A 5,041-nucleotide genomic window follows, 5' to 3' on the forward strand; every position below is an offset into this window, starting at 1 on the left:
TCGGCCCAATCTAACTGGAGTTATGGTATTGTCATTCATAGATTCTGGGATAACTATTGGTGAAACAAGTTTTGGAGGGAAAGTAATAGTTCCATATATAATGTTGATCTTTTCATCAATATGTAAGAGCTATAAGTTACAATTTTTATTTTTTATGTTTTTTTAACATTGCTAATTGTAAATTTTTGATAACTGGTTGTATTTTTTGTGGGTGCATTTTTAATCAGACTTTTAAATACATTTCTCACACAAAGATTTTTAAATAACTCTTGGGGCACTTGGGTGGCTCAGTTGGCTAAGTGTCTGAGGCTCAGGTCATGATCTCATGGTTCGTGAGATCGAGCCCCATGTGGGGGCTCTGTGATTCTCTCTCTCTCTCCCTCTGCCTCTCCCCTGCTTGCATGTTCTCTGTCTCTCAAAAAAAAAATTTTTTTTTAACTTTTAATTTTCTTTAGTACATTTTAATCTTAACTCTTAAATCGTTTATCTATTTGAAGTTATTCTACAGTAAACTACGCAATATGAGTGAAATGTTCCTCCCTAGGGCTATCCAGTAGTCTCAAGTCTCAAGTCTAATTATTGAACATTTCATCTTTCCTAGGCTGGTATGAAGCATCAACTTTATGATATATGATATTTTTGTATGTGATTGAGCTTATTGTTTTGTTCTTTTGAAAAGATAGTATATAAAATCCAAGTTTGGAAATGTGAATATCAAGAGCCATTGGAACATCTGTGTGTCTCTGAATGTTTCCTCTAATTTACCCCCATTGTTTATAATTTTCTGCCTCACTCAAGTCTGATGTACTGCATATATTGAAACATGCTTCAATTTGATCAGATGCAAACTGATCAATATATCATTTGTATTTATAATTTAGTCTAAGTATATTCATCCCATCTGTCATGCCTGCTGCCTTTAGCTTTCTTTGCTCCCTGCTTTGCATTGCGTGCCCCACTGATCCTCAGTGTAGACAGAGATGACAGCTGGAAGATATATTAAAAGAAGTTCTAGATTATGAAGAACTATGAGCCCAGAGGATGGTTAAGAGAGGTGAGGGTCAGAAACATTCTCACTGGAGCCCAGTGTTCCTTTCATGCATGCTCAGAAATGTGTCATTGTCTTTCCCCAAGTACCTTAAGAGAAGCCACATTCCACACTGCACAGTATGGTGTCTGGGGAGCTCTGGATGTTCTGACATATTCTAATTCACTCTCAGTGAATTCACTCTCCCTGCCACTGTCATTACTGCAATTCATGCAAAGAAAGAAAGAAAGAAAGAAAGAAAGAAAGAAAGAATTAAAAATAGCTCTGTAACTCTCTCCTCCACTCTGATGGAATTTACAAGTAGGAAGATAACCAAAGAAGTTCTCATCTAAGAATGTTTTTAGGAGCATTTTTGCATTGCTTATTATAAACTAACCTGGAATTTATGGATTAAGGGTCATAACTCAGAGAACAGAAGTTAGTCACGTAGGTTCCCTGTGTAACTGATGGAATGTAAAAACTAAGAGGCTCTGAACTTAAACAGCTTCCTCAGGCAAACTGTACAACACAGTGAATATTCATCTCTTATTCTGAAAACAAAATATATCCCAGTGCAAAAATCTATTTTTTGGAGGCACAGATGATAGTTTGGACTCCTCCAGAGATAGATATCGCTATCTTTGTGCCTGCTTTTTGCTTGTATCCTTCACTGATTATTAGTAAAATTTGCTATTAAGTACACAGCAGTGCTCACTTCAGCAGCATATGTACTAAAACTGGAATAATGCAGAGAAGATTAGCATGGCCCCTGGGCAAGGCTGACACGCTATTAAGTAAAGTGTATAATTTCTAGGGATCTACTTTGACAATTTGACTTCTGTGGGTAGTGTAAGGACTTTTGATCGGAGCTCTGCCATTCAACTGGCTTTTGGTGTGCTTCTGAAATTGCTATGAATTCTTATGCTCAGTTTCTCATTATTATCTTATTTTCTCCAAAATTTCAATTATCTCGGGTCTTTAAATTTTCTTGTTCTTGTCTTTTTCTACTACTTAAAAAAAATAAACGTTTATTCATTTTTGAGAGAGAGAGAATGAGCAGGGGGAGGGACAGAGGAACAGAGGATCCAAGGTGGGCTCTATGCTGATAGCAGCGAGCCCAATGTGGGGCTTGAACTCAGGAACTGTGAGACCATGACCTGAGCTGAAGTCAGACACTCAACCAACTGAACCATCCAGGTGCCCCTCTACTAATTTTGATTCCTTGGGGTAATCATTAATTTTGGTAAAATTATTCATAAAATCATTGTTTTCTTCCTAAGTTATATAGGAGTTAGGAGTTAGGCAGTCCTTCTGTTTGGTGCATCATATTCAAAATACTCAAACTAAAATCAAAACATTTGATTTCTTAATTGAACTGCTTGTTCCCTTCTCATTTCACAGGAATGGAAAGTTCCTTACATGTTCTCACCAAGAACAGTGATGCCAATTCGGTCCATCTGGTGTGTAAAGCTGCAGAGTGGTACCCAGAGCCTGAGGCAAGCTGGAAACCTCCAAGGACATAATTTAAAGCCACCCTCTGAAAATGACAGAGCAAATGGGAAAGGCCTATTCTCTAGTGAAACTTCAGTCCTGGTAATTGAACTCAAAAATTGTGCTCTGTTCCATTCTCAACTCCAGGCTCAACCAGAAAAAGTGGACAACTATTTCTGTTTCAGGTTAGTTTGTCTATAATTATATCTCATTGCCTGGAGAAGTGCTTTAAAATTGAATGCATATTGTTGAGTTTCTAACAGAAAGGAAAATGATAACTGAGTTCCTATACTGTACTTTTTAGAACCAAATGAACACTTACCAAAATAACTACATCATTCTCTTCTCTGATCTTTATCATTGTATTCTTTCTGCTAGCTTTGAGTTTACATTGTTCTTTTTCTAGCCCTTTAAAGTGTAAATTTAGGTTGCTGAATTGAAATCTTTCTTTTTTAATGTAAGCATTTACAGCTATAAATTGTCTTTTTAGTATTGTCTTTTATTGTATTCTATAAGTTTTAACGTGTGTTTTGTTTTCATTTGTCTCAAAATATTTTCTAATATCCTTTGCAATTTCTTCTTTGACCCATTAGTTGCTTAAAGTGGGGTGTTTAATTTCTACATACTTGTGAATTTTTGGTTTTCCTTCTGCTATTAGTTCTTTGTTTCGTTTCATTGTAATTAGAAAGACACTTTGTGCAATTTTAGTTTTTTAATACTTCTTAACCATTGTTTTGTGGTCAAACATGTGGTCTGTCCTGAAAAACAACCCATGTGCACTTAAGAAAAGTATTTTCTGTTGTTGTTGGAATGTTCGATGTGTCTGTTAGATGTATTTGACGTTTTGGTGGTGTTCAAGTCCTCTATTTCCCATTGATATTCTGTCTGGTTGTTTTATACATTATTGAGGTATTGAAGTTCCCTACTATTGTTGCAGATCTATTTCTGTCTCTGATTCTAACAATGTTTGCTTCATATAGTTTGGAGGTATGTTTGGTGCATATATGTGTGTAATTATCATATCTTCTTGGTAAATTGATCCTTTTATCAATATATAATGTCCTTTGACACTCTTTTTTTAAAAATATGTTTATTTATTTTTGAGAGAGAGCATATGGGAGCAAGCAGAGGAGGGGCAGAGAGAGAGGGGGACAGAGGATCTGAAGCGGGCTCTGTGCTGACAGCACAGAACTCATGAACTGTGAGATAATGGCATGAGCCAGTCGGATGCTCAACTGACTGAACCACCCAGGTGCCCCTTTCTTTGTCTCTAATGACAGTTTTTGACTTAAAGTCTATTTTATCTGATATTAGTATAGCCACCCCGCTCTCTTTTAGTTACTATTTGCATGGATATCTTTTTTCCCATCCTTTCACTTACACATTCTTGTGTCTTGTGGACTGCATATACTTGTATCACTTTTTAATCCATTTTGTCAATCTCTACCTTTTGATTGGGGAGTTTAATCCATTTACATTTAAAGTAATTGCTGGTAAGATAGCACATACTTCTGCCATCTTGTCATTTGTTTTTTCTATGTCTTACAGTTTTTTGTTCCTTGTTTCATTACTATTTTTCTTTATGTTTAGTTAATTTTTTTGTATTTACATGTTTTTATTCCCTTCTCATTTCCTTTGGTGTATATTTTATAGGTACTTTTTTGTGGTTACCCTGGGGATTACATATAACATCCTAAAGTTATAACAATCTATTTTGAATTGATACCAATTTACTTTCAGTCATATACAAAAACTCTATTTCCTTACAGCTCTATTTCTCCTTTGTTATCGATGCTATAAATTAAACTTTATATATTGTGAACCTATTAACATAGATTTATTATGTTTTATCCATTTGTCTCTTAAATCCTATAGAAAATAAAAAGTGGAGTTACAAGCATACCTTAGAGGTATTGCAGGTTCAGTTCCAAACCACAACAATAAAGAAAATATTGCAATAAAGCAAGTCAAATGAGTTTTTTGGTTTTCCAGTGCATGTAAAACTTAGTTTATACTGTAGTGTAACTAAATCATAACATTATGTCTAAAAAATGTATATACCTTAATTTTAAAATACTTTATTGCTAAAAAATGCTAACCATCATCTGAGCATTCAGTGAGTTATAATCTTGCTGGTGTAGGGTCTTGCCTCACTGTTGATAGCCGCTGACTGATCAGGGTGGTGGTTACTGAAGGTTGGAGTGGTGGTGGCAATTTCTTAAAATAAGACAAAAATGAAGTTTGTCACATTGATTGATTCTTTCATGAACAGTTTCTTTGTAGTATGCAATGTTGCTTAATATCATTTTACCCACAAGTTTTTTTTTTTAAATTGGAATCAACTGTTTCAAACCCTGCTGCTGCCTTATCAACTTAAGTTTATGTAATATTCTAAATCTTTTGTTGTCATTTCAATAATCTTCACAGCATTTCACCAGGAGTACATTACATTCCAAGAAACCACTTTCTTTGCTCATCCTTAAGCTGCTTCTTCTTCTCATCCATTCAACTGCAGCAATTCAG

At 35.1% G+C, this 5,041-nt stretch overlaps 1 non-coding gene across 1 annotated transcript; it reads left to right on the forward strand.

The window, feature by feature from the left end:
- Positions 1 to 1,734: 1,734 nt before the first annotated feature.
- LOC124523114 (U6 spliceosomal RNA) lies at positions 1,735 to 1,841 on the forward strand. The gene has a single exon (XR_006964918.1). It is a non-coding gene; the product is annotated as a U6 spliceosomal RNA (small nuclear RNA).
- The last annotated feature ends 3,200 nt before the right edge of the window (positions 1,842 to 5,041 follow it).

The sequence above is a fragment of the Lynx rufus genome, unplaced genomic scaffold (genome assembly GCF_022079265.1).
Source record: "Lynx rufus isolate CCGP_SWC_20201006 ecotype Redwood Valley unplaced genomic scaffold, mLynRuf1.p SCAF_1, whole genome shotgun sequence".
NCBI classification, from domain to species: Eukaryota; Metazoa; Chordata; class Mammalia; order Carnivora; family Felidae; genus Lynx; species Lynx rufus.